The sequence below is a fragment of the Schistocerca piceifrons genome, chromosome 4 (assembly GCF_021461385.2).
Source record: "Schistocerca piceifrons isolate TAMUIC-IGC-003096 chromosome 4, iqSchPice1.1, whole genome shotgun sequence".
Classification (NCBI taxonomy): domain Eukaryota; kingdom Metazoa; phylum Arthropoda; class Insecta; order Orthoptera; family Acrididae; genus Schistocerca; species Schistocerca piceifrons.
The window spans coordinates 194,934,826-194,949,826 of record NC_060141.1 but is presented as its reverse complement, the minus strand read 5'-3'; the positions used below and the strand labels follow the sequence as shown (position 1 = coordinate 194,949,826).

The 15,001-nt window shown below is 43.5% G+C and overlaps 1 pseudogene; it reads right to left on the bottom strand.

The window, feature by feature from the left end:
* Positions 1–4,906: 4,906 nt before the first annotated feature.
* LOC124796894 lies at positions 4,907–5,024 on the bottom strand (annotated as a pseudogene).
* Positions 5,025–15,001: the final 9,977 nt, after the last annotated feature.

Sequence of the window (15,001 nt, the reverse complement as noted above, 5' to 3'; positions counted from 1 at the left end):
CCATCAGACCACAGTTACATGCGGATGCCCTACGAATTTGGATATTGCACCTTTCGACCAACTGGCCAAATCTAGAGCCCTTTCAAAATCTATCAGTTGCTGATAACGCTGTCTCAAAGGTATGCGGCGTCTACATGTCCTTTATAGTGGTCACTTAACATCTGAGTCTGTTCGCGCCCCTTGTACGCTCCAGCAGGCCTGGTAGCAATACTAAACACGAACAACACTAATATACTACAGCGGCCGATCTACCTGTTGCAAAGAATTGCAACCCTAATCACTTACATATCAGATGGTTCAAATGGCTCTGAGCACTATGGGACTTAACATCTGAGGTCATCAGTCCCCTAGAACTTAGAACTACTTAAAGCTAACTAACCTAAGGACATCACACACATCCATGCCCGAGGGAGGATTCGAACCTGCGACCGTAGCAGTCGTGCGGTTCCGGACTGAAGCGCCTAGAACCGTTCGGCCACCGCGGCCGGCACGTACATATCCCACCATGATCTGTTTGTTTGTCGGACGGCATGTTTAATTAGTTTCAGGTAGCAAATGTTTCGTAAATATTGTCATTACACTAGGCCAGGATATAAATTCAGAGTTACACCCATCCTGTAGCTCGTTACAAGGAGCCGCGCGGAGTAGCCGCGCTGTTTGAGGCGCTATGTCACGGAATGCGCGGCCCCTCCCGCCGGAGGTTCGAGTCCTCCCTCGGGCATGGGTGTGTGTGTTTTCCTAAGCATAAGTAAGTTTAAGACATGTGTAAATCTAGGTCCGATAACCTCAACAGTTTGGTCCCTTAGGAATTCACACACACATCTTACAAGGTTTCCTGTTGAAATTTCGAGAAGGGAAGGTTCATAAAGAGTGAGGCAAGATCTTACCTCTTTATAAATGTCGGTAAACGTTCATGACTGGGGACCAGAGAGAAAAGAGCTCATATCTTCTTCCAGGGCACCATTTGCAAATAGAGCAGGTAAGAAGACAAATAAAAGCATTGCGGAAAATAGCCTTCACGGCAAACCGCAGAATTCCTTGCGAAGTATAGATGTGGATGCAGAATCATGATTTGTCCATATACTGTCATATGGGCTCGCTGCCGGAAGTTTTATTAGTTTCAATTCATTAAGGAACGAATATGTTCTTCTACGATATTTATTTACGGTTGAGAAAATGTATAGCAATCAATCGCTAATGTTCTGTTTATTGCAGATCTAGATTTCAACCACTGTGAGGCTATCATTAGTGCTAATGATATATAGGAATACATGACAACAAAAGACAAGCACGAATCAAAACATACGTATAGAATGCTTTGCACACCATTATGGCGTTCATTTGTAAACAACGGCATCAGTGTGAACTGAAATACTGTCATGGATATTCTAGTAGGAGCTATTTGTATAGAGGAGCAATAATGGTGATTTGACTTACATCTAACTAGTACGTTGCTTTATCGTCTGCTCTTGTACGAAGCTGATACAACTACATGTTATGGTTCATGCATGTGTCTTATTTTAATGCATTTTTATATGTTTTAGCACTGATGAAAGCCACACAGCAGTTGACATCTAGATTTGGAACAAACAGATTATTAGCGCCTGATTGCTGCGCGTTTCCTCAGCACCCTGAAGTTCGTTCAGCGAGTCGCACAGACACGGTGCTGTCGCCGGCCACGTGTTGACTCCTCTCCCGTACGATCCCCTAGCCGTATCGAGCGTCGCCCCTGAATTTTAATGCTGCTAATAGAATTAATAACGGAAGCATTGTTGCGAGAGGACTGCTTAATATTCCCCGCAGCAAAAGTGTCTCCCATTAGGATGACGGATGGCGCTCTTATTGCCTTTCTCCAGTCGCAGTCACACAAAGCAATAACTTCGCTCCGACACGTTGGCATAATGTGCTCTGATGCCTCAAACAATGACCCACAGTCTGAAAAGAGCGCCGCCCCCAGAGTTCATTTATGTACTCGCAATATGCAGAAATAGCTCTGTGATATGCTTTTATGGATCAATGTAGGCGCAACTGCCGCTTGTGCGACTCCAAAGAGGATACTTTGCGATAGTGTTGGAGGCTAACAGACAGTTCCTTCTTTCATTAATAAAAACTGAGTCGCAATTGTTCGGGCTCTCGGAACAAGCTTTTTAAAAAGAAAAATTAATGAATTTTCTTTCTGCATATTTTCTCTCGTACATCGCAAACCATTCAAATGGCTCTGAGCACTATGGGACTCAACATCTGAGGTCATCAGTCCCCTAGAACTTAGAACTACTTAAACCTAACTAACCTAAGGACATCACACACATCCATGCCCGAGGCAGGATTCGAACCTGCGACCGTAGCGGTCGCGCGGTTCCAGACCGAAGCGCCTAGAACCGCTCGGCTACACCGGCCGGCATCAAACCATTCTAACAGCTTTATTTGCGTAGCAACAACGCTTTTCGAGCATGACAAGGATTTATCAGTGATTTAGAATTCAGAGATTTAAGCTGAAATCTTTATACAGACACTGATGCACAGTTTACCAGTTCTTGTTACGCAGTCATGTCAAATTTACAGCAGATTCTCTCCATCGTGTTGTTGTGTGTAGTCGATGCAGGGTACCAACAAGCTGTATATTATACATGTGGTGTCTGTTCTTTCGAACATGTCCAAAAGAACAGACACTAACGTGCTTCTGCAGCCACTATGAATTAAGTCACAAAGGAGTTAATGACTTCAGATGCATGTGGGAACTGATTTAAATCAATGGGAAAAGCTGAAAATTTGTGCCGGACCAGGAATCAAACCCAGGTCTCCTGCTTAGTAGACAGATGCGCTGACCACTTCTTTTTTAAATCTCATTTTCTTCGTTATTGTTCGTTGCATTTGTTCGGGACGTACGTCCCATGACACCTGTTCAAGTTCACCGTTGATTCATTCACTGAGTTTTTTTTTCTTCAGAGGGCAGCTGACCCTGTGACCGAACGTGCTGAGCTACCGTGCCGGCGACCACTGAACGATCCAGACACAGTGGTCATCGAAACTGCACGAACTACACTAGCACGCCTCCCGTGAGACACAAACTTTCATCTTATCCACATACCACTGATGTAGTGCCCCTTGTCTGTTATTGGACAAGTTCGAAAGAGCAGACACCACATACGTCATTAAGGCAAGGACGACCAATTGTCTCTTGAATTCGGTTGCACACCACGCTTAAACTCCTACGGGAATCGGCAAAATGCCGGGAGTAATGAGGATAATGGGCAAGGGGGATCAGCTGTGTGTGGATAAGTTGAGAATTTGAGTCTGACGGGAGGCGTGCTAGGGTATTTCGTGCAGTGGAGGATGACCACTGTTTCCGGATGGAGTGGTAAGCCATCTGCCTAGTAGGTAAGATACCTAGGCTTCGAATCCCAGTCGAGCACAAATTTTCAACTACCCCGTTGATTTGAATCAGTGCCCACTGGCAGCTAATGTCATCAATTTCTTTGCGTCTTAACACTGTATACTGTCGACAACGAGACCTGATTTTATAAGAAAATTAATATTGTGGGACGAGTCGGAAGCTTCGTGTTTGCTGCCGCACTCTTTGTTTTGGTTCCATCAGTTTAGTTGCAGTGTCCTCTTCGGTCGTAAGCACACATTCTTTTCCCTTATCTCTGAAAATTTGCTGCCGGATACCCATCCTGCCAGTGCAGTTACCTTACCTAACGCGGAGACGTTGTGTGCTCCACCTGTCTCTGAATATGTAACTTTTATTATGTATGTGATCGCACTTCAATTGTTGGTGTATCGTATTTTATGATGCAGACATTGCGACTTAGTCCAGTATTTGCCTGAACGAGCGTAAATCCATACTCATACTCGCCAGTGCATCAGGCACGGTCGTTAATCTGGTGCGCATGTTCGGTCCGGATTTTGCTAATCTTCCTCTCCCGACAGCTAGCGCGCTGCGAGTAATGCTAAACGAGTAGGTGAAACATCTTTTTCCTAGTAAAACAAATATTTCACTGAATATAATACGGAGACCAGGACCCCAAGGCACAGCTAAGTATTCCAGGAGAATATGAGCGGCCAGAATGACAAGTTGGTGAAACTGGAGTAGACTTAGCCCATGCCTGGAAAGAGGAGAGATGGAGTGCTACAATATCATAATTTACTATCTTAATTACAGCAACTCGTAGTTTCCACAATTTACTTTGGAGAGCAGTAGCAGAGACTTAGTTAAAAAACTCAAGTTCAGGCTTATATTCAGGCAGTAAGTATTGTGAGGCTCTTGCATTGCCTCACAGCGTCCTAATGGATGTAGTTTGCCCGTTTTCTGCCTGGTACGACATCGTATCAAGTCATAACAATGTAAATGTATATTACATCAACAACTGTGTAATGAATGTTTGTCCACAACTGTGTTACAGAATGAAATGAAGACAGACGCTGAATCTCAGTGCCCTGACGTACCTACGCAAATAGCTTGTTTCTACAGTAGCACACGCACGCAATTCATGTGACACAATGAAGTGTTTCGCAATTTAACGGAGGATGTTGGTGCTTTGGCGATAAAGAACTTTCCATGACCATTAACGCTCGCTTTCCTTATTATACGCTGGAGACGAACGTTCTTTCCGCCTCCAGAACTCGAATTTGTCAACACCAGATGCGACATAACTTATGTACGTTAATGAGTTAGCTTTCGAAACTTGTTTTAAAACTACTCCCGAACAGACCATGAAGGCCCTAAGGAGCATCGACCGGCTGCCGTGTCATCCTCAGCCCATACGCGTCACTGGATGCGGATATGGCGGGGCATGTGGTCAGCACACCGGTCTCCCGGCCGTATGTCAGTTTCCGTGACTGGAGCCGCAACTTCTCAATCAAGTAGCTCCTCAGTTAGCCTCACAACGGCTGAGTGCACCTCGCTTGCCAACAGCGCCCGGCAGACCGGATGTTCACTCATCCAAGTGCTAGCCCAGCCCGACAGCGCTTAACTTCGGTAATCTGATGGGAACCGGTGTTACCACTGCGGCAAGGCCGTTGGCAAACTTGTTTTAAGATTAAGGTCAAACAATATCGGGAGGGATAAGGGGCGATCAAAAAGTTTGTTTTCGAAGGCCGTGCAGTCCAGAAACAGTACGCCAGTGGGGCGAAAACGCCGCGAGTACTGAGGCACTCATCCCACCGATGCAGCAAGTTGAAGGTACCCTTCAGCTAAAACACCGTATCCTGTTGCGTGAAGAAGTCCCCAACTCGTTGCTGCACATCTTCATCCGACAGGAATCGTCGACCCTTCAAGTCGAAAGCGTGGTAATCGTATGGGGAGAGATAGAGATCAGAACTATAGGTGGGGAGGGAGGGGGGGGGGGGGGTCGCTCGGGTGCCTCCCACTTGAGTTGGTGTAACTTTCGCGTTACGACACCTGCAGTATGGGACTTGCGTTATCACGAAGCAGCAGCACTCCATGTTCACAACAGTGGTTTTCGACAGACATGCTGCCTCATGCGTATTCTTCATTCTCCGATGAACGTCTGCCCACGTTTATCCATCGGCAGCCAAGAAAAGAATAACTCCAAGTTAGTCGCATTTGGACGGATTTGGTAACAGCGTTACCATTTAGTTCACATTTCCGCATTTACAGCACGCTCGTCTGAAAGAGATGAATGCCACACTAATCCCTTCCCTACATGTCGGTGCTTACATACGCGCTTCGGAGTCGCGTTACGTTGCAAATACGCTGCAGCAACGCCCTCAAACGAACTTTTTGATCGCTCGTTATACATCCGGCTAAACAACAAATAAAATGTGTACCACTTGCCAGTAGAAGTAGTCGCGTGATGCATACTGAAGTAGTTTTGTTAACATCTCTGTCTTCACAAAGTTTTCAAACATTGTTAACTGAGCCTTCCGTCGGTTTTTGACAGAACAACGTTATAACAAGTGAAAAGCACTAGTTTGCTTTTGTTCTACAGTATTAGTTTTATTGTGTTAACCGGTTTTCGGCTTACAAGGCCATCTTCAAATATTGTAACTTCCTTGGTGTCAATACTCAGTAAATGTCTGAAGATGGGCTTGTAAGCCGAAAACCGGTTAAAGCAATAAAACTAATGCTGTAGAACAAAAGCTGCTTCAATCACCTCCGAGTAACTTCTGCAACCTACTACATGCACTTGAACGCGCAGATTGTCGTTTCGAGGAGATCAGACATGTTTGACAAACAGAGTTGAGACTGCGGTTTATAGTTCCGCAGAGCTGTTCCTCACGTTGGTCGGAGTCACGTTACTGCCTGGCGAATGTGGAATCGGTGAGTTACTAAGGACCATACTGAAAGATACGCAGGATCTTGCTGACCTTACGCGACTATCGCCCCATAGGACAGACACACTGTTCGCTCGGTCGTGCAGAATAGTACAGTAGTATCACGTACCTGGAGTGACGATGTGGGATTGGTTGTAGCAAGACGTGTAACGAGGTCTGGAGCACCACTAAAAAAGCCGTGTGGCTGGGTCCTCCCGTCGGGTAGACGGTTCGCCTGGTGCAAATCTTTCGAGTTGACGCCACTTCGGCGACTTGGGTGTCGATGGGGATTAAATGATGATAAGGACAACAAAACACCCAGTCCCTGAGCGGAGAAAATCCCCGACCCAGCCGGGAATCGAACCCGGGCCGTTAGGCATGACATTCCGTCGCGCTGACCACTCAGATACCAGGGGCGGACGGAGTACCACTGAGTCAACAGGACAACTGTTGTTGTGGCCTGGCGAGACAGCACAAGAGAGTTTCTCAACTATAATTTTTACAGGTGGTCGATTCCACACTTGATAATTAACCACTTGTATGATAGGGCGCACTACAACATAAATATAGCAATACAATACGAAATAGTAAATAATATTTATCAACAGTATGTTATAAAATGCTGTTTAACTTTGTTAAAATCTGATGTGTGACATTTGATGTCCTAAGCCTAAGACAATGAAATCCAAGTAACTTTGCTGTCTCTCGTCAGTCTATGATTGTCACTATAACTAACAGTAGTGTGTGGACACACTGTTAATGACCAACTGGCCGCGATGGCCGAGCGGTTCTAAGCGGTTCAGTCCGGAACCGCGTGACTGCTACGGTCGCAGGTTCGATTCCTGCCTCGGGCATGGATGTGTGTGATATCCTTAGGTTAGTTAGGTTTAAGCAGTTCTAAGTTCTAGGGGACTGATGACCTCAGATGTTAAGTCTCATAGTGCTCAGAGCCATTTGAACCATTTTGTTAATGACCCCAGTTGCTCGTAAACAGCGACTGCTGAGTGGGAAAGTAGTCTTCAGAATACTGTATAAGCCGATTGCAAGCACTCAATGGAACTGTCTAACTGCTGGTTCGTAACTGCCTCAATACCCGTTGTGTATTGTGTTTTGGTGCTTGCCAATGGGAGGGTTTCAAATGGTTCAAATGGCTCTGAGCACTATGGGACTTAACATCTATGGTCATCAGTCCCCTAGAACTTAGAACTACTTAAACCTAACTAACCTAAGGACATCACACAACACCCAGCCATCACGAGGCAGAGAAAATCCCTAACCCCGCCGGGAATCGAACCCGGGAACCCGGGCGTGGGAAGCGAGAACACTACCGCACGACCACGTGATGCGGGCTGGGAGGGTTTCTATGGAGTTTCAGTACAAGGTGAAAGCAGTGTGGTTCGTGTGTGACAGCACTCTCTGTTGGCGGCTGTCCACACTATCGGCGGACGTATATAAGGCGCTGAAGGAAGTGATGCGGAAGCAGGGAGAGATCAGGGTTTGTGAGAACCGTCTGGAGGCTGCTGCCGGGATCTGAGAGACGCCACGCGAGTGACTGTGCCATTGTGGTGGCAGCCTCTCGCGGTGTTTGTTCTCCAACCCCTTGCTCGAGACACAACGCAATTTAATACATTAAATGTATTCGCAATTGCGAATATGGGCGACAGTGAAAATCTGTGCCAGACGGGGACCCGAAACCGGGTTTCCCGCTTATCGCGAGCGGTCGCCTTACAATTTGGCCATCCGAGCACGACCCACGGCCACGTCGAAGCATCGATATGTCTTCAACCATGTGTCTACAGCCTCTAGCCGTGCATCCATTATGTACAGGGTTCACATTTTATATGTAATTCGCTTGCCCGGTGTCGGCGGATAAATTCTATATTGCCATGTCTGTATTACTCTGAATTAGGACGCAATGTTTCTTCGGACATGCATGCAAGTAAAATGTCTCCCATACATAAAAGATGTATGCGTACAGGTTGTAGACACATGGTGGACGACATTAAAAAAAAAAAAAAAAAAAAAAAAAAAACCTGAGTGAAAAGATCAACAACGAACTTCAATGGATGTCATGTGAACTCCGCCACGACCAAATACAACGAACACACAAACATACACACACACAATGGTAAGGCGACCGCTCACGATATGCGGGAAATCCGGGTTCGAATCCCCGACTGGCAAAGATTTTCACTGTCGTCATTCCATTCTACAGCTGATGGTCGTCCATATTCGCAATTGCAAATACATTTAACGCATTTCAGAACGGCTATAGCCGCCGCAGTGCCTATTCCTTTCGACATTTTTATTTATTTATTGCCAAATTATAGACCTGTTATCTGATGTTGTAATATAGGTTGCACATCTTACAATTTTCGTTTTTCATCTTTTCAGTTTTCTTTTCTTTTATTTTAGCCGCGCGGGATTAGCCGAGCGGTCTCTGGCGCTGCAGTCATGGACTGTGCGGCTGATCCCGGCGGAGGTTCGAGTCCTCCCTCGGGCATGGATGTGTGTGTTTGTCCTTAGGATAATTTAGGTTAAGTAGTGTGTAAGCTTAGGGACTGATGACCTTAGCAGCTAAGTCCCATAAGATTTCGCACACATTTGAACATTTTTTTTAAATTTTATCCATAGCATTTACAGGGCGCACGATATCGCGTTCCGCATCATCAACAATCAGCCGTGCCGCGACGGTTACGCGCACGCTCGTACAACTGAAGAACTGTGAACTGTAAATTTAATCTTGTGAACAGTGATAAAATTTATCACTAGTGTCCAGGAGGACTAGTACCAAATATCTGTGTTTGCATGAGGAGCGTAAGAACTTTCGTGCGACCATTCGGCTGCCTCTTCATCAACAATCATCCGCGGCGTGTTCGGTACGCGTACGCTCTTCCAACTGGACAGATAATCATCAAGACTGCCAGTTGGGATAAACGTTTACGACTTATAGTGTAAACAGTGCAACCTGTGATTTCCATATCGTCTCAGAATATAGACGTTCACACCAGATGTAGAACAGTGTTGTGCTTAACGTTCGATAAATAATTTCAGGCAAGCCAACAGCAGTTTGGAGCAGAACAGTACGATTGCCGTGGGATTACGTGGTGTGGACAGGGCGCACGGTCAAGAAACGGTTACGAAACGAGAAGTCAGTTTAAAAGCACCCCCCACCCATTAGTACACCCGGGCGTGTTACAATATTCCTTTGGACATGCATGCAATAGTGAAAATAAGGGTAATTACAGTCGGAACACTAAGCAGACTCTCTGGGCGGATTCTCTGTTGTAAACAGGTCTCTTTTTTGTGGACGGTTGCGCCGTGCTTGCTACAGAGGACGTGCGAATTTATGTGGTTGCGCCGCTGTTAGGAAGCCCACGACGTCCCCAGGGGCACTTTCAATTAATTTCACGCCGCCCGGATCGTCGCGAATCGCAGATCCTGCCGCTGCCCCCTACCCTTCGTCACAAGGGGAGCTCCGAGCGGTGATGCGACAGGCGATACGCGGTGCGCCGGTCCGGCCCGTCTCTAGGGCACGTCGCTGCGGATACCGGCGTGCGGCGCTCTGCTCACAGGAGCCGCCCACTTACACATACAAGGCTGTGCTTGTGTATGGCACTGCTAAACGGGGAACCGAACTACATCGCACAAGAACGGCAATGGGGCACGTCGCTGTGCATGACGCGAGATACTCCTTACCAGCATTAGCTGCTTTCTATCTTACTATATTGGCGAAATGATCGAGGGAAAAGGTACTGCCTACATGCCACTGTACGCATGCAACCCTCTCATATCTTATTTCCATCATTGCTGCGCAAGATATAAGAAGGTGGCAGCGTAGTGGACGAGCATGTCTTCTTTGAATGCAGGTGATTTAAATTTACCAAGCAGGATTTCCCAAAAACTACATCGTCCTCTTCACGTGAGATATACCAAAGATATAGAATACACTGCACATAGAGAGGCTGTGCCACGTTATTTAGCTCTCCCTGCAGTGCCACGCTGTACTACTGGCAGCCCTGTTGTGTAACGGCATTCTGCGGTCCATCTGAAAGCTAGAGAGTATACTTGCGAACATGTAACATAAGCAACTGCCGAATTTCTTTAAGTAATCATGCCTACTGTTCGCGCGACGTGTAGCTGCACGCACGGGAGCAGCAGAACTACAAGTAGTTCTTATACCAAGCGAATACTGTATCAAAGTATTATCTGTTAGTGATTTTGTACATTAGTCTTGCACACCAGCACAGAAAGAACTTTCACTTGTTTAACTTGAAGTGAGTACATGAATTTATTATTTTATCCTAGGTTTCCGCTGAAAACCAGGCTACTGACGAAGAAATCCGATTATTGCGATGAGAAGAGAAAATTGGTTTCCGATAAAACAGGCTCATAATTGTCCTTTACATTTTGAAAAAAAATTTACGTGTGAAGTGAATGAGAGAAGACCACTGTATATCAGTGTTGTGTCTAGTATTTCCAAGTAATTTGGAAAAAAGTGATGTGCAGATACGGTCACCTGCAGAAAGAGCGTCAAACCAAAGGTGTTTGCAGGAAACTTACGCCAAGGTAAATATCTGTAGATCGAAAGCATTGTCAACATCAACCTTATGTTGTAAGTAAAATAGTTTTGTATCCGTAGGTTTTTATAAATGGCTGCCACATTTTAATGCTGCTATGTGTTCGTCAAATTGGCAGAATGGATCAAAGCATCAGAAACTTAGTCCTTCGCTCGTTACGTATTCAGTTCTGCACAGCTAGAGGCACTACACCAATGACAAGTGTAACACATGCCGAGGAAATAATAAGTCGGATTGAAACTTCAAAATTCTTATGTATCCATATTGATGAAAATTTAAATTGGAAAAAGCACATTTTGGGACTCCTAAAACAACTTAGTTCAGCCACGTTTGCTCTTAGAATCACTGTAAATCTTGGGGAGAGATAAAGCAGTAAGTTGAATTATTTTGTATTTTCATTCAATAACGACGTAGAGAATAATGTTGAGGGTTAACTCATCTTTAAGCAAGAAAGTCTTCATTGCTCAAAAACGTGCTTCAAAAATAATGAGTGGTGCTCACCCACGATCATTTCATGGACTTCTGCTTAAGGACTTAGGCATTATGACTACTGCTTCGCAGTACATTTATTCCCTTATGAAGTATGTTGTAAGTAATCTGGTACAGTTCAAAAGGAACAGTGATGTGCATAATTACAGTACCATAAGGAAAAATGATATTAATTACTCCTCATTAAGGTTGTATTTATCATAAAAAGGGCGGCACAATGTCGCAGCTAAGACTTTTGATCACTTACCCGGTGTTACAAAATGTCTGGCAGACAGCAAAGTAATATATGAAAACAAATTGAAAAAATTTTTCTTGACAACTCCTTCTATGCCGTAGAACAATTTCTGTGGTTGTAATGTGTAAAAGGTGGTGGGTAGGAGCTACTAACTCACATATGTATATTTAGTACTACTACTACTATTACTAATAGTAATAATTATAATACAAAATACTTATAACTGTTCAGCGTGTAGCCAAATTTACACGTTAATTTGTGATGTGAATGTAAAACGACTTGTTGCACAACATTACGATTTTTCGTGAAATTGATCCCATACTAAATTTTCCGTAGCGTGTCTTCTACTTGCAAATGCTCCGCTACTGATCGTCTGGGGTTACAGGAGAACTACTGACACTGCCGAGAGACGAAGCATATAGTGTTTCATTGCGCTGTACTTTTAGACAGGTAATATTGTTTCTGGCTGTAATATTGATAAGCGCTAACATTAAAAGTTTTTTCCTGTTTTCCTTATGCGCTATCATGTGTCACGCTCAATTCGTTTTCCTTCACAAAACATTATGGAGAGTTGTTCAATCCGCTTCACTCTGGTCTCGGTGTTGCCTTCATGGTACTCTTAACTAAACAGACCTGTTATGATCCTGGCAGTGCGGCTGTGAATTGTAGTGCCTTCATGATAATGATGTAAAGAGCTCAACACGTCCACTAGTAATCTTGAAATCTAATACTTTTTCTTTCAGTAGGCGTTACCCTGCATTTAACCACGGTTAAATGCCGTTCATTACATGTAGAGGCAATTTATGCATCACACGAATGGCTTTTCTTAAATCCATGCTGGGTCCCTGAGAGAAATTTGTTTTCTACCAGGGACGTCTCAGTATCAAGAGGTTAGAATATGCTCTGTAAGGTTCCTGCAACAGAGGTCAGCGATACGGTCGGTAATTTTTTACACCTCTCTAAAGAGGAATGACCTGCGCACTTTTATAATCACAATATGGTCCTCGCTGAGCAAGAGGATAAATAATAGCCAAAGAAGGACGTAATTCCTGAGCGTAAATGCAAAATCTAAACGTACAGGCGTGCTTGTTTCTCCTGTTTGATTGATGCCCCTGGTCTTGTTGATACCCCTGCGTTTTCCTAACTCTTTTTCTGATGTACGAAGTAAGTGCTTTATGAAGATATCAGATTTATGCACTGCGGATGATATCATATGTAGGAAATACAAATATGAAAAAACTTGCAAACTTCGCTTACTTTCATTCTATTATATCATATGGGATCATATTCTGGGCTAACTTGTCAAACCAAGCAAAAGCTTCTAGATTCCAAAAGCATTTAATAGGACTCATTTGCAGTTTAAACTTAAGACCATCGTGTAGAGACCTGTTAGAGGATCTGGGTATTGTAACAACTGCTTCTTCGTATATTTATTCCTTAACGAAATTTGTTGCAAATAGTATGTCTCTATTTCCAAACAATAGCTCAATACATAATCTACACAAAGACTTAAAATCCCTTACCTTGGTCCAAAAAGGGGTCCAATATTCAGGAACATACATTTTCAATAAATTGCCAGCAACCATCAAAAACTTGGTTTTAGGTAAAGCATAATTTAAAGAGATTTAAAAGACTTTTTGGTAGACAACTCTTTCGCCTCTATAGATTAGTGTCTTAACAGGGACTATTGGACCAGTTTAAGTAAAAATGTATGTTAGATTTCAGTTTTGACAGCACTTGGTCACAACAGTCAAGATTAGGTATTTTGTGTACGATAATGTTGTTGAAATTACATAATTATGTTTCATTCTGACAGTATATTAATTCTGTAAATATTAGCAGTTCCAATTTACTGTAACATATTCACATATCTTGACAATATCCTGACAAACGGTCAGGGACGTGAGTATTATATTCAAATGTTCTATGCTTTTTATGTTATGCTTTCTGACTTGTTCAAACCCACAGAATAATCTCATTTTTGAGTCTATGGAACGAAATTTGTATCTAATCTAATCTAATATAGATGACGAGAGTGCTACAAATTTGATGGAATTACATATCAACTTTTCTCATAACTTCTCGCTGGCAGAGAAGTTAGTACTGTGTCCTGTGCTACACGTACGTTGACAGCAAAATACGGTCACTCTCTTTGTGGAGGTATCATTGGATGTAGCTGATCAACTCAGAAAGAATGTACCTGACAACGCCAGTCTTTTCATCTTTAATAGTATTTCTGAGATGTCTACCAAAAATTCGTTATTAGGGGTTGGCCCCATGGTTCCAGGTATCATATGGATCGCTGAATGCTGGGACATCTACCGTATACAAAATCTATTTTGGTTTTTAGCCGTATACAGCTGTGGTGGCTTCTAGAGTGTATTTGTGACACATAGCGAGATTTTTTCACCCCCACATGGGGCAGTTGACTTATTATATGAGCGTACTTTAGGGAGCTATTTATGTGGTATTGTTTTTTTACGTTATATAGCTTGAGAAGGTAATTTCCATTAATTTCATTTATTAATTATAAACAAAGCAATTAATGCACCATTTGAAATCAGTAGAAATAAACGGAATTGGTGCTCCACTAAAAGGAATAAAATTAAGACCCACTTATTTTTATATGAAACTGATCTAGTTTCGACTGTCGATGTAAGTTAGTCGTCACGAAGCTGCTTACACTTGTAGTTTACTCTGAAATGTTTGAAGCAAAACGATGAAAATCTTTCCATCACAAAGGATAGGCCTACATTAATATTCCTATTCTTTCAATGATAATCTCAGGATTGCCTTCCTGGCTAATAGTTATCACTTTAAAACAAAAGAAATATTGACCGGCGACCGTAAGTGACTTGTGTCTTTCAAGGTGCACTTAAAGGACGGAAGCATGTCAGAGCATGGGGCTTCTTGTGGGAAAGAAGCTGTCAGATTTCTGTGACTCGTGTGTCTTTGAGCAATAACTGGTTGACTGTCATTTACGCTCATTACCGAAGTTTTGAGCGATCTATCAGCAGTAGCTGAAATGCTTCACTAGCCAATTAAGATTCTTTGTGCTACAATTCGAATTATTTATTAGCAACTTTCGTTGTTCTCGAGTTACATTTTCTTTTTTCTCAGGCTAGAGCAAACGAACAATTGCCAAGAAAAGTTCCTTCTAAAGGGATTTGGGAATAATGCTTAATTTGGTAATATCTCGCTCATAATATGCATTTTCATTGTCCTGTTTTGCTGTCCAACGATTAATAGCTCCAATGTGCTTTTCATCTTGAACTACAGATGAAATAATCGAGAGTACTATACGATAAATACTACCGGCAGGCTTGACATAGTATCATTGTCTGGCGAGGTGGCTTCTTTCCCGAGTCTTTGCCCCTCCCCCATTCATGTACGGACATGTCACAATCTTGTAATTTTTGAT